Source organism: Lemur catta, chromosome 5 (genome assembly GCF_020740605.2).
Source record: "Lemur catta isolate mLemCat1 chromosome 5, mLemCat1.pri, whole genome shotgun sequence".
NCBI classification, from domain to species: domain Eukaryota; kingdom Metazoa; phylum Chordata; class Mammalia; order Primates; family Lemuridae; genus Lemur; species Lemur catta.
This window is the reverse complement of record NC_059132.1, coordinates 109,371,434-109,387,358: the sequence shown is the minus strand read 5'-3', so window position 1 is coordinate 109,387,358 and position 15,925 is coordinate 109,371,434. Positions and strand designations below refer to the sequence as shown.

The 15,925-nt window shown below is 37.9% G+C and overlaps 1 protein-coding gene across 2 annotated transcripts in view; it reads left to right on the top strand.

Moving 5' to 3' along the window:
• GALNT7 (polypeptide N-acetylgalactosaminyltransferase 7) overlaps positions 1 to 15,925 on the top strand; it is a 122,391-nt gene that overhangs the window by 6,386 nt on the left and 100,080 nt on the right. The gene's annotated exons all lie outside the window — the stretch shown is intronic.

Below are 15,925 nucleotides of genomic sequence, written 5' to 3'. Positions count from 1 at the left end.
TTACAGAGCATCTTCTAAGTGCCTGCCATTGCTCTAGGCGTCGGGGATGCCATGGAGTAGTAAACAATAACAACAATAGCTTAGGTGTATTGAATGCTTCCTCTGGGCAGGCAAGTACTCTCTGGGTGTATGTTGCTGAATTGTAACAATAACCGTCTAACGCAAGTCTGATCTAATCCCTACTCCATAGATGAGGCCACTGTGGTACAGAGAGGTGGACTCTTTGTCCAAGGTAATTCACTTAGTAAGTGGTCAGGATTCAGTCTCGGGTGCCCTAACTTCAGAGCTGTGCTCTCTCACCTTACACTAACGTTTTAACAACACAGACAAGTTCGTGTGGACTACATCGAAAGATGAATGTATAGGCACTAGCAGTATAACATTAATTAGAGAAATACTGAAGACAATACAGATGGTCCCTGACTTAGGATGGTTCAACTTAGAATTTTTTGGTTTAGCATGTGTTTATCAGGAGTCAAAGAGCATCTCAACTTAAGGTGGTACAACTTACATTTTCAACTTTTACGATGGGTTTATCTGCATGTAATCCTATTATAAGCTGAGCAGCAGTCGTACAGGATAATATGAAAGAGACTGGGGCAGAGGGGACCACTTAGGGAAGGTCAGTGAAGGTGAATGAGTATGCGCCTGTCATGCAAATCTAAGGGAAGAGCATTCCAGGCAGAAGGAATAGGAAGTGCAAAATCCCTGTGGTTGGAACGAGGCTGGAGTGTTTGAGAAACAGAAGACCAGTATGGCTAGAGCATGTTTAGTTTGCAGGGAGTACAGTACTTGATGAGCTCGAAGATGTAGTCAGGACTTAGGTGTATGGTTTTTGTGGTCTGTTGTTAGGGTGATAATTTATTTTAGTTTACATTAGTTATCCTTTAGTTATTATTATCCTTTTACTTTCAAAAGTGTTCTGGTTTGGATGTTAAATTATATGGTCATCTCACTTAATACACAGGGTCCTAGATAAACAAAATGAGTAATAACCTTTTTCGGCCACAGGTTTGTGGGCCAGACACACAGATAAACAATTGCAGTGGGTAAGACAAGAACTGTATTTTAAGTCCACTGGGTCCTGTGGGATCACAGAGTGGCATCTAGTCTACGGAGCTGGTGCTGTCAAAGAGCTTGTCTTAGAAAAGGACGTGTTGGAGAGATGAGGACGTGAGGACAGAGAAAACTGCAGAAGCGTGAAAGATTGTGGCCAGTCCTGGGGCCTACGTGGCCGGAAGATTGGGTTGGGAAGGGGAGGAATGGAAGAGAGGACCCCAAAGGTACAAGCTGAGCCATGAAAAACTTTGAATGATGTGAAAAGTCAGAGCTAGGCTAAAAGGAATAATCTGGAGACAGAGTGCAGGCTAGATTTCATTGAGGTGAGAATTGTCTCTGTAGGATATAATGAGACCTAAACTAGGAGAGGGACATAGAAACTGAATACAGAGAAGGAGAGATTGTAGACGTAAGTTGCCCAGTGGGAGGGAGAATCATGCCTGATGGAATGGGGAAGGAACATCACTGTCTCAGGCAATGGTCCTCAAACTTTTGCAGGCATCAGAATCACTAGAGAGTGTATTAACACAGATTAAAAAAAAATTGGTTTGGGCATATAGCATTTTATAGACCACAGGTAAGTCAAACGGAGGTGTCTAACAAGTAGGTAGAGGTCAGAATAGAAATCAGAAATGGATGCAAAGAGTGTGAGCATTGGCAGGAGCACGATATCTGAAGCTCGGAGTAGATTGGTATATTAAGGGAGCATGTGTGGATGAGGAGAAAAATGTGGGTAGAAAAGACTGTGGAAAATACCTTCTTTAAGGCACCAGGAGGGGGAGAGATGAGTTAATGCATAGGCATTAAGAAGTAAAATGATTTAGAGAATGTTGACCTATAGAAAACATGGACAAAAATAATTTAAGGGCAGGACCATCAAAAATATTTGAGGAAGAACTAATTAGAATTAAGGATAGAGCAAGTGGCTGGGGAAGTGTTAACCTGTCTACTGAGCTAACCAGGTGTACTCTGGTCTGGAGAGGGACTGCAGTAGCGTGTGCATTGGCATCTCCGTTAATATTATGGCCCAGAAAAAACTGACTCAGATGATAAAGAAGTTCAGGTGGTGAACAGTTGTCTTCACTCTGTGAAAAATACAAATAGAAGAGAAAGAGTTTTATTAGAGAACCATAACTATCAAAGAGGAACTTAACCCATTTTTGGTTATATTTGTGCTACCATAATTAGGTACCTCTCCCCTCTCCCTCCCCACCACTATTGTCTCTGAGACACATATGTATGTATATTTCAAATTGAACTGTAATCATGTGGTTGTGGTAATATATGATACTGTATATGCCAGATATTGTAATATATTTATAATACATATCAGGCATTTTTGTGCACTTTTGGTCTGAAATCCAGTGATTTGTAAAGCTGCAAATGGAGAAACAGCTTAATACTTGAAGTTGGAAAAGAAATTTTATCCTGAGAATATTAGGCAATTTTTAGTTCTTAATACATTAATTTGGCTGATGTGTATTTAAAGAAAAAACAGAATATCGAAACTGTATGCTCAGCATTTCAATTATCTTAGTTTTTAAAAATGAGGTTTACCATTTAATTCTGGTTCAGCCCTGTGATCCTGAAAACAATACTAACACAGCTTGAGCTGCAGTTACTCAGGGCTTGAGTCTTTCTGGAGAGGAAGAACTAACTTTCAGTTGCTTTGTTTGCTAAGAATCCTTAATATTTCAAGATGAGAAATGTTCTCATTTCTGGGCCATTACGAATTCCCTTCTGGGCTCCCCAGCCTGCATAGCATTTCCCAGCTTTGTGCCTGAGAAGCATTTAAACATGCTGATAGGGAGACCTGATTCAGTCCACTGAATGCAAGAACTGGTACACTGAAACTTGAGGAAAAAATTAACTTTATATTATCTAATTAGGTTTATAGAATTGCTGCAGAGCAGCCTGGTTTCCCAAATCTAGAAGGTACAATTAACTGCAGTATTCTGTCAATACCAACTAGTCTGCTAATAGGCTTCTAAGCAAAGCAATTGGAATTTGTTATTACCAAGAATATTTTAAACTGGATGAATTAAAATTAAGTCACACACTATTGGGAGCCATTCTGTATGAGAATGAAATAGATGACCTAATCCTTGTATTTCATCTTTAATTTTTATTGATTCCCAGGGTTTAGGAATACATTTGGGCCTCAAAAGGTATGCTGCTCTCTTCAGTGGTCAACTTGCAAGCTTAATGATCGTCTGGCTTAAGGGTGATTTGGCATTTGTAGTTCTAAACTTTATGAAACTATTTTATGTGCGTTAGTGCTTAAGTATTGAGTTACTTACTGTGAAAATTATGTATTCACTGTTAATGTGTGTACCTTATTAAAAAAGTATTAAAGAATATGTCTTAAATAGGTATTAACTAAGAAACTCACAAAACTTTTTATGGGGGAGGATCACTTTTAAGAGAAGGTGGGTGTGTTTGCATTTCCATTTATCAAACTGTTTATAATTTTCCTTTGACTTCTGATTTTCCTTTTAATAAAAACACCAAAGGAAAAAAGCCTGATAAGATACTGTCTTTAACGTGAACAAGGTTTGCAAGTAACCTTTACAATTGTGCAAATGCCTAACTCCTCCTCCAGCTGGAACCCTTGATTCAAAACCAACCCACTGAAACAATAAGGTACAGTTGTACACTGCAAAAGTGAAGTCCCTATGTCTTGGTGCTTGAAGTGCTCTAGAGGTTCTTTACTTGTCATCGTGTACTGTTGCACCTTTAATTTTTTTATTCTGTTGAATTTGAAGTGAATATTTTATATTCATTTTTATTAACATTTATTATTGCAAAAATAGTTCCCTTATAGCCCTAATGTAAAACAAAACTGTGAATATACTTAAGTGAATAATGCAAGTGTCATTTTGCCAGAATATATCAAAGATACCTGGGTAAAGATGTTCAAGTATAGAAAATGGGAAGGGAGGAGTGTGGTAGGGAGATTCCCATTCTATGTAGTAATTGTGTAACATTTCAGAAATGACTCAGGAACAACCTAGTGAGCTTAAATCAATTAAGATATTTTATTTGCTTGATTATTTGATGTTGTTATGAAAAATGCGTATTTATGAGGGAAATTATTTGCCTAGAAGAATTTACCATGCACTATATTGTACTGTATACTAGAGTTCTTTGTCAGTAACAACCCTGTACATACGAAATCAGAGGTACGCTTTGCATAGCCATTTCAAAACTTGTCTTAGCCATTTTCTAAAATATTTATTTTATTAGGTATAGGGTTTTGTATTTTATTTTATTTTATTTATTTTTCATTTGTTGCTTAGTTCGATGAAATATGTCTAGGTTTTAATTATGCTCACTTGAGATGACTTAAATTCTTACCCTTCCCCTGCAAATTTTTCTTGTGGCAATTTAGTATTTTGCCATGCAATTCTTATTAGACAATTTGATCTTTATGTTTCTTAAAATTTAACTAATCTAACAGATTTCGTCTTTTAACCTTTAATATGGCAATGTGTGCCACCTAAGTCTCAGTATTTGTTACTCTTACAATCTGTTTGCAGGGTTTTACATTTTCCTTTTGAAAGGGAGTGTTTAAAACCCCCTCTTCAAAGGTCTGGTAATTCTTGCTGGAATGGTTTAAAATGAATAAAAAAATCCATTAGATTTTTGGCAAATAAACTCTCAATTATGATACAGAATAAATGGCTACAAAGTGCTTTTTAGAGTAATGGAATAGAAATGACTGAAATCTTATTACTTTATATATGCATATTTTTCTACTGTGGTAGATGTTTAGTTTTTAAACTAAAATACCGTTGTCAAGATTGGAAACTTTGATCACTTAACATATATAATTATATTTTCACATTGCTAGATTGAGGAAATACAGGCGTGCAGTTTCATTAACTGTTGCTCCTGTGTAATTCTAAATTCAGTATTTGTCAAAGAAGGTCGGAGGAATGTTTCCATTTTGGTGATCAATTAAAATAAATTTGCTTACAGTCCAGGGAGATCATGGTAATAAAGGAAAAAAATACTTTTAGCAAACAATTTTCTAAGCTTCTCTATTTTAAAAATGTACTAGCAGAGGATGATTTCCAAATACCTTAATATTTTAAAGAAATTCATTTTCTGTGTGAAATTAGGGTAACTCTTACTTCTCTTCTTGTAGCTAACATTTAGACTCTAAATCACTGCACATACAACACTTCTTTTTAAAATAAATGTAGAGTATGTGAAAACACATTTGTTAACTTTGAAAATTTTATAGCGTGGTATCAACCTGCAAACATAATGCCGCCTAAAATACCCTTCCTTAGCTTGCGATAGGAGCTGCTGGCCATCTGTCAAGATACATATGCACTACTAGTCACTCTCAGATTATTTCTCACAGTGTCCTATTTGAAAATCTGAGGAAGGTTTTGGTGAATGTGACTTATTTCACTTTCCATTAGTTACTGCTGCAGGAAGAGTGCCAGCCACTCATCTCACCAGCCTGTACCTCTGACTACAGCGTAGCAAATCATGGCCAGAGTATCATGAACAGCCTCACAGTGGGACAGTCATGTTTCCTAAGAGGCAGTTATGTTAAAATCTTTGTTGTACTTTGGCAAAAATCACTTCCTAAAGATAAAGGAAATGGCTTGAGATGTTCTGATTTGCATCTACTTTTTTAGCTTTAGTGACAGGTACTTGTGTTTAAAAGTAAACATGTCTTATGTAATGATTTAAGATTTAGAAGGGCTGATAAAATGCAGAAAGAGTAAAAGGAAGTTGTAAGTGACAACTAAGGAATAGATGATTTTTCAAAATACAGAAAATCAGAAAACTTAAGGTAATAGCAAAAGTAATATATATTCAGTATTTTTGTTTTCTAGTGAATTGAGATACTTTTCCTACCATTCCTTAATTCTTTGTGAAAGTAACTACAATCTCTTTAGCTGTTTTCTTCTCCTTTAGGAAAGAGGATTCCTTTTTCTGATTATGAGGCCTGGCATTTGTTGAGTGGTTGGTTGGTTGGTCAGTTTGTTTGGGTCCCAGGGAGTACTTAAATGTGAGAGTGATTCCTTTAAGATTAAAAATGTCAGTTGTTTGGGAGGCTGAGGCAGAAGGATCACTGGAGCCCAGGAGTTTGAGGTTGCAGTGAGCTATGATGACGCCACTGCACTCTAGCCCTGGCAATTGAGCGAGACTGTCTTAAAAAAAAAAAAAAAAAAAAAAAAAAGTCAGTTGTCTATTTTATCAACTACAAGGTAGCTGGGAAAACCAAGCCTGCCATTTGGGCACACAGCGTGTTGCCTCTGAATGATGAGGCTAGCAGGTTACTCATAATTCTCATACAAACACACAGAGAAGCTGCTTTTTCTGAAAATACTGATTCTTTTTAATTAAAGATAACCGAACCTTATAACTCTTGTGATGAGCCAGTGGTAACGAGGAAATAAAATTTCATTCCTAAAATTAGAGATAATGAACCTTTAAAAAAACTTTGTGCTCTGTGTAATCTCTGTGCACCCCCTCCCCAGGACTCCTCTCACAGGTCAACTTTTTTTTTTTTAAAAAAGCTGCTTTAAGAGACTGTTGCATCCCGTGAAATACCACAGATCTTGAGAGGGATGAATAATGGAAGTTAAAGACCCGGGTGATTGACGAGTGATGGGGGGAAGACTAGGCATTTGGTTTTCTGGCATAAGACTCCTTTCTGTCAAAGGACTACAGATTTTCCGGGGTTGTTATGGGCTTAATTTAAAACTGCCTCATGTATGCAGTGATGAAAATCAAATTTAAATTACTAAGTGGAACATCTTCTCAATAATGTTAAGAAAAACTGTTTTAGAACAGTGGTGTTGATACTTTGAATTATTAATATTCTGAAAGTTTAATGCTGATGTCTCAATCTACTTCTCTCCATGCCTGCTCCCTCTCGTCAGCTAACTGTAAGCATTGGGCCGCTTGTCACAGTTTTAGGCAGTGACTATTTTCAAGTGGCAAAAAATGATCAGAAAATATAGAGTGCCTTATTAAGTGAAGTTTCTGATTTATTTTTAGTGCTTTACATTTAGCTATGTATTTGATTAACTTATTTCATAGATCCGTACTAACATTAATGTGTCCGTATTTAGGATTTCACATGCGAACCTTTAAAAACATTGGTAATAGATGACTGACACTCAAAAGTGAAAAAACAGAAACCACCACGCTTTAACTGTTTTGTGGTGAAGCAAATGCATGAGAAATCTGCTGTTTCACTTTGCTTATTATCTGTCAGAAATCACCTTTGTGATTTCTGCCTTGTTTGGAGAAGACTTAGATTGGCTGCATCCTCCACCACTCTGTGAAGTGTGCGCTGGTTAAACGTGTGTGAAGAGTGAATAGTGCACTAAGTGGCACCTGGAACTTGAAAGGACAGTGTCTCTTAGATGCTTAACTTACCACTGGAGTGAAGAAGATTAATAAATCTAAAAAAAAAGGTGGAAAAATTCACTTTGGGAGAGGAAGTTAGTATAATTCAGGATTTTGATTACTGCAATTACTTCATTAAGAGAAATTTCCTGATCTTATAAGAATAAAGATACTGCATTTCTATGATTTTATAATACTGCTCCAGTGCTTCCTGTCCCAGGCAGTGTAATGAATTAAAATGTGTTGGATATTTAGCACAAGCAAAAGGAACCTACAGCTCAGGAACACTAAATTTAGAATTTTGTATTGTGGTTAGTTACCAGGAAGTAGTGGGGATGAAATCTGTGCTGCTGGGAAAGTTTTTTATTTCCTTGTATAATAGGCCTCAGAGCCTACCCATCTTCTGCTGTTGCCGTTGTGTGAACTGTGCTCTAGTGAAGTAAAAGACGCAAGCACTATTTAGGTTCAAGAGCTTTAGCGGATCTCATGCTTTTAGGATAAGCTGATATTCTAGTGGTATTTTCTTGTCACTGTCTTACTGGGATTTTGAAAATCCCAAATATGTACATAATTTATTCAAAAGATTGCTAGGGAAATTACATTCCACTTCATTAGAATATTGCTTACTAGAGCCTGGGTGTAGGGAAGGGAGAATGAGCTTTAAGATGCAGGAAGAAGATAAGCACAGGCCACCTAAAGGGACTAGGGACTTTGCTATAGTTCAAGGTCATGGGTTGGGCCAGGCATTTGTATTGGGATTGAGGAGTAGGAAGAAGGAGAAAGTCTAAACCACATACATGTTTTTTTCTTTTTTTAAAAATATAATCAGGCCAATAACCATGAATATTAATCCCCATGAACACTAAATATTCTGGAGAAATTATATGAATGTTTAATTTTCCTTACTGTGTAATATGTAGCTCCCAAGGACAAGGTGGAAGCTTGCAGATTAAAAATGAAAGCTAACATCATTATATGGTAAAAGTACACGTCTCTGATGTGGGTTAAAATCCTGGTGCAGTGACTGTCAATAGCTTTAGTGAGCTTGGCCTAATGACTTACTTTCTCCAAACTTCCTTTTCGTTGTCTGTAAAGTAGACATAAAACCAACTTCATGGCAATGTTCTTTTGCTTTCATTAGATAAGTTTCCAACCTTTTAGCACAGGGTTTAACTTTCAGTTTTACACATACTGTTTTTCCTTCCTTCTTTCTCTTCCTTCTTGGATAAGCATAATAATTTGTATATAGTTTCAAGGGTACTTAAGAGAGTGAAAATACTTCTGCAAATTTGTTATGAATTCATTATTTTGAATTATAAGTGAAAAGGGCTGAGTATTGTCTTTTTTTATCCTGGACTTTTAAACTTTTGACTTAAAATTATATCCCAGTGTTCTAAAATGGGAAAAGAGGAAAATATTACCATTTATTTACTTTTAAAATACATTTACATTGAGAAAGAAAGAATGTGTGTTCATTGTAGAAAATATAAAGTGAAAGTAAGAAACTAAAGATTACCTATAATCCATCTTACCCAAAGATAATTATCATTAGCTATTTAGTGTATTCGTTGCCCAAATTTAAGTACTATATGTAAACATAGATCACGGTATATATACATACTACTTTGTGGATTGCCCTTTTGACTTCACTGTAGAAGTATTTTAATTGTTTTTGGGATACATAACTATTTTACAAGCTAATTTCATTTTACTAACTGGTCATTTTAACATTGAGATAGTTTAAGGAAAGAGGACATTAGAAAAAAGATACCTGTGTGCTGGGAATTACAGGTCTGAAATTGTCATGTATACCACATTTGCAAAATTTTTTTAACCTATCCTTGGAGAAAAGCTCAGGCAGGATTCTGAGTTATATAAGATGGTTATAAGATTTACTGCTTAAACTTTGAGTGCTTTCTGGCTAAACCAACAATCAAATGAAGAAAAACAACTATTTTATGGGAAGAAGAGCAACTATTTTATGGGAATTATTTGTTTCACTATCCCTTTCTTATTCTTCACCCCAACATAAACCTCAATATAATTTTGAGCTATGGTTGCTTAATTACTCTAAAAGCTTTTAAACTTCTGCCTAGTGAGTTAGTTACTGCCGTGGGTTAATTATGAGGTTTAGTAAATACATTGTTTTCTGAATTTACTTATTAGTCTTATTCTTGTTGTCTCTGCTGTGAAGAATGCTTTCTCTTTTCTTTCTGCTGATTCAACTCAGCCACTTGAGGATTTTCTGAAACATTTTTCTCCATATTATGAATATTTAAAGATTAAAATGAGGTCCTTTTAGTCATTGTGTAGCTGGACTACACCTATTTCGTGATGCAGTGATAGGGCTCTTCTTTTCTATGTGCTTGAAATCCTATTTTAAATACATGTCTTTATTTACATTTATACGTAGTAATGCAACAGATCAGCACAGTCACTCCCCAGCCAGGAGGGGAGCCAGACTCTAGTCTGGAAATGGATGGAGCATCACACAGTCATAAGTAACTTTCATTGACTCTTAACTGTGCCCTCTGCTAGGCATGCTTACACTCTCCATTTAATCTTCTGATATTTTACAGCTGACGAAATTTGTAGCTTGGAGAAGTCAACTGCCTTGCCCAAGTTCACTTGGCCTTGTAGGTAACGGAACCAGAGTTCAAACCCAGGCTGACTGCAGATTCCGCCCTCTCAGGTGGGATTCTGTACCACCGGGTAGCACTTTCTGAACTGCGTTTTGGGAACCAACATGTATTAGCAGGCATTACTTTAAAAAGGGGTCTGGGGCCAATAAACTTGAGAAATATTGCATACTGTATCACCTCCTTAAAGATTCAGCACACATTGGTATGTTAAAAGTCCTGAAAAGTCCTACAGAAAAGAAGCTTTAGCATTTTGGCACATCTTTTATAAACTGACCTGGTTACTGATCCGCTTTTTAAAAAACATCTATTTTTCTTTAAAGAACTTTAGCGTCCTGGTAGAACAGTTTGCTGATAGCTGAATCAAAGTCATAAGTTAACCTGGGTGACATTATTGGCCAGTGCTCTGTGACCAGACATACTTGTCTCCAGGGGAGGAATCTAGCTGCCTGGGCTTGCTGAATTGTGCCTTGAGGCCTTCGTTACATGTTCGTGTGTGACGTGGCATCATCCAACTGTCTAAATCTTATCGTCTTTCAAGATCAGTTCTGGCCCTACCTGTTCTCTGCAGCTTCCCCTGGCTACTTTAGTCCACACTGAGGTATCTGATCTCAGAAAGGCTCCTCATGTTGGTACATGATTATAACTGACTGTAATCCTCTTTAGCGTGTGACTGTTTCCCAGTTGGTCCCTAAACTCCTTGAGGACAGGCATACCCTGCTGCTCCCTTGGTTCCTTGCTGATTGGCCCGTGGTCCAGGTGCTCTGCTGGCTTTTGCTCATTTAAATACTCATCTCCCTGGTCATGAGTCCCACTGAGACCTGCAGTTCGTTTTTAATCCTCAAACTTGAGCTGCTCATGTAATCACCTTACTCTGGTCTCGGCAGGTGTGCTCCCTGTGCTGCTTTCCAGTGGAACGCAACTCACTGATCTTGCCCTGTTACTTATCCAAAGTGATTTCACTTCTGTTGTAGGTTCTTATGTACAGTATGTTTCATAATTACAGAAAAATTCTACTCATCAGTTAAGATAGGTTTCCTTAGAAAACCCCTGCTTGCCAGCGACTTCCATCTTGCTACATTGCCACAGCAGTGTGACGAATCTGCTAAGTATCTGCATTTAGGAATTTCTGTTATACAGGGAACCCCAACATAAGTGATTCCTCGACTTTGGTTGTGAGTCACATGGTTTTAAGTATAAACCATATTAGATTCCTATTCAGATAGAGATAGATGTTCAATGTATACATTATGTTTCAGTTATTGAAAACTCATTTATATGATGGAAATATCAAAATGGGTCCCCCAAACCAAATAAATGCTTTCTATAAACATTTTGCCAGCATGTAAAATCAAAGCCATAGCGTGTATATTACATGGATGAATTTTTCTGTAGAAGCAAGACTTAAGTGTCTTAAAATATTAGTCTAATAAAGTTTGCATTGAAAGCACCACCTTTTGTTTTGGAAACTCCCTGCAGTTATTGTGGTTATTCTTCCCTTGCTCCAAGGAACTCTGTGTTCAAAATTAACATCATCTGTCTTGAACGTTTTTATTCCCTATTCAGTGTGCACAAATGCCTCTGGAAGTGTTTGAATGGTTCCTGCTGGGAAGCATTGTTTCCACCACATCCTAACCTACCCTGTGGAATACGGGACCGTCAGTTACAGTTGGCACTATCGACTGTGTGAACTTAAGGGATGATAACTAGGTATTTGGGGTTTATGTTAAGTAGAATATGGATTTGGCTACTGTAACAGAAATCAAAAAAGTTAGGTGGTTTTTTCTCTTCCATAAAGACCCACACTGATAATGGCAACGGTTCACAGTCCTGTAGGATATCTTCACAGGGGCTGTGCCCCTTCTCTCTTGCTCCTCTGTCATTCCTAGAGAGTTGCTCTCATCTACGTGGCCTGAGATTTTACTACCTTGTCTACATTCTAGCAGTAGGAAGGAAGGAACAGATTGGGGAGTTTGCTTTTTCAACTGTACATAATCAGTTTCAGCCACATCCCATTGGCCAAAATGTAGTCAGTCACTCTGAGGGAAGTCAGAGCTGTGCTTTTATTCTAGATGGCCATGTGTTTAGCTAAAAATGGGAGGTTAGAGGGTTGGTGATTAATGAAGTAGAATGGGAGAAAGGATATTGGGAGGAATACATCATCAGGCCCCTTTGCCGTTGGCTGTCAGGGGGCCATGGGAAGGGTTATGCGTCATTAGAGGGATAAACAAAGTCTGTGGATTTGCATAGCAGCATTGAGAGGTAGGTCTTACAGTGGGCAAGATATATTGGAGCACTGAAAAAATGAAATATTGAGGAAACACAGATGATTCCAAGAATTACCACCTCTAGGGCTGGGGGAATAAAAAGAGGAGATTGGGATTATCAAAATTTGGAAGCTCACAACAGAGCCCTGCAGATTGGGTGTCAGATCTCTGGGGATGGGCTAGGGGAGTGCTGGCTGCCTGTTGTATTTCCAGAAAATAATGAGGCTGGTTTGGGGGGTGAATAAATGCTGAAGATTGGGACCACTCCAGCTGACACGGCAGGTTGCCTTTGAGCAGCAAGCTGAAGAGCAATGTCTTCCACCAGCCTTTCTGCTTCTCTGTGGTGCTCCCTGTTGAAGCCTAACAGGGGGACAGTTGAAAGGAGAAATTTTTACAAATTTCCAGGCTCAGTTTCACAAAGCAGAATATAGAAGGGTGGGTTTGGAGCTGAAAGATACTAGTTTAATAATAACTGGTGCAGTACTGGATGTAAAGTCTTCCTTTGGGAAGTTCATGCTGGAAGATTTTGGACCAAACAGGACTGAGAGCAATTAGAGAGGTGGATCTGGACTGGACGTGATATGAACGAGAGAGACTCCCCTTCCAAGGGCCACCTGTTTGCATACTGAGCAGAACAGTGGTCCGCTCACTCTTGTGTTCTGTCTCACGTCCTTTCCAAAGCCACTTTTGTGTGTGAAATCATGCCTCCTGTCCTACGTCCCCGCAGGCTAAGGATGCAGCCTGGAGTTTCCTTTCTTTCCTTTAGAAATCCATTATGAAACAATTATTCATACATTTCCATGAGCCTTTCTTGAACGTGTTTGTTTTTAGTGTCTATGACTCGTCAAAACTATTTAGTGAGTTTTTTTAGGTTTCTTGTGCTATATTGGGCCTTGAGGATACAAAGATGACAGACACAGTCTCTGTCCTCGGGGAAGCCATGACCTAGTTTGTGGTACAAGGTAAATGTGAAGAAACGAATATTACATGTTAAGTGTTAAAATAGAATGAATTATACCCGGGAAGTGGAACAGGGCAAGTCTGTGGAGGAAAATTAACTTCCGAGCTTGTCTTCCACAGTGGGACTTTGCCAGGCGGTACGAGAGTGTGTGCAGGGCTGAGCTGTGGGCGCGGGCGGCAGGTTGACACGTGCCACGTGTTTACCAGTTGCTGGATGAAGAGGTGTCATTCATTTGCCATGAAAACTTCCTTGTTTTGGCTTCAAGGATTTTCCTTGTTTAAGAATTTTGAATTTGACTCACAGCCTCACCCTGTCCGTTAGGATTTTTTGTACTTTAGCCGCATTCTTGCTGAGATACTCACCTTTATAAGCAAAAAAGTCCTATTTTTTCACTTGATCTTCAAATCGAAGCTGTCTCATCCCTGTATTTATATTAGTTGCTCCTGCGGAACAATTCCTAGTTTTTGTATGTGGGGCCTCCCTACTTCTGAAAGGTTGTCTCTCAAACAATGAAACGTGCCCCAGCTGCCATGCCACCAGCAGGGTGCATATGATGTCACCTTTATCTGTACTGTTGAGTTCTTGAATTATCATTGTTGCCTTGAAATGCTGTAGAATTAAATTGTTGGGAAAGAATCAAAACACACCTGCCTGAGCCTTTCTCCCTCCATCTTCCTGTTTGTGTTCAGTGGCTAATGTTATCCTCTGTATAACATGTGATTTCAGAGGGACCTTGTAACACAGATGCCTGTTTCATTTTGAGCTGTGTCTCATTCTCATGTCTCTGTCCCTGTCTGTGGTTTGGAAGAGACGACCCTGTCCCATGGACACTGTTGATTGGAACCAGGAGTATTGAAGCTAGATCAATTATATTCTTTGTCCTGGGATACTTGAGTCATGTGTTGGTGTCCACTAGAGATGGTTTAGAGTTGGTCCATAGACACAGCACCAGGGTCAACTCCTTAAGCATTAAAGTCACATACAAGGCAAAATTATGGGGGAGGAAAACCTAAAAATCTTAGCAAGGAAGCTAGTCTTCAGAAAAAGGAATGAGGTAGATTTTCTTTCCAGAAGCAGAGGTGAAAGATGATCTGGAGAGGGACAGACAGAAAAAAAGATTCTGCCTCTGCCTGAGGACCTTCTAATTCCCATGAGACCTACTGTTCTTCCTGCTGATTAGGTTCTATAGCATTTGCCTGAATCCTCATAATCAATACCATTTACTTAAGCTGGCTTAGACGGGTTTCTGTAACTTGTACACAGATCATTCTAGAGTAACATGCACCTCATACAGCAATTATCTCCTGCTTTAACCTAAAGGGATTCACTGTTAGGGAACTTCCTGTGAAAGCCAGAAAGGGTGACTGTTGAGCAGGACGCCCTAGTCACACACCTGGGGCTGGTGCTCAGCCGCCTCATGCCTCCTGTCGCTACTGCTGTCTTCTCTCTCCCCGCACCCCACCACTTTTTTTGAGGTGTCACGGTCAAGGAAGATGAAGCCTGTTTTCGTACAAGTGTAGAACTTGTTTTTCTATAATTTTAAAATGATGCCTGGCTTTATGTTGATCTTCTTTGACAACAAAGAATCATTAACTGTGATACATAGTAAGAAATTTTTAGAAATTTTGGTGTAAATGAGTGATAAATCAGAAGGCAACACAAAACAAAAAGGGATTTACTAAATTTCCAGATGGTTACCTTTAGTTAATATAGTTAATGAGTAATACATTTACTTTAACCAGAATCCCAAAACTTTTATATTGTTAGAGGATTCAGATTCTTATTTTTTAACTTCCTTTCTAAAGAGTATTAATGTAATGAGTTTGACAATTACTAGGGCACTATCTGAATGGCTTATAAAATAGATGATTGTACCAAAAACTATAAATTAAGTTTTAAAAGGAGGCCAAATATATTCATTTGTTGACAGTACTAATTTACTGCTTTATTTACTGAGGTTTTTAGCTAATGTAAATTTTGTTAATATGCATAGGTAGTTACAGATAGTGAAAGCAATTAGACTTTAGTTTTCAACTTTCCTATTTGTAAATGGATTTAAGGTCCTTTTGATAGTCTAAGAGCCAATTAAATATCTCTTTAATGATTCAACTAATTGCTTCATAACTATTATGTATTTTACTGTGTTTGCTTAGGGTACAGAGTTAAAAGCATTAAGAGATAATAGAGGGTTAAAGACACTAATGATGTAAATTAATTGGGTTTCTTATTGTCAGATTTAATATAACAAGATTGAAATTGTATTTTAATATATGGCATTTATACAGAGACACGTTTTGTACATACCTTAGGTTGTTTAAATGGGTAATTTAAATTTAAAGTAGGCAATTTACTTATCAACTTGGAAAGTCTGTCTTACTGCCCGAGGGCTAGTATACACCATATTGCAACTTTTAAAAAATGTTTGGAAAGCTGTTGGGAACTTTTTTTGTCACAGGTCCACATATATAGTAATATTCTATGACTTTGAATGTAAATTTAGGAATTCATTGTGTTCACAAATATGGGAGAGGTGATATTTACTGATAAAATGAAACTAGTTTTGAATCCAAGCACTTGTTTTGGAGTTGGTTTCACGTGAGTCTTTGATTGGGATTTTA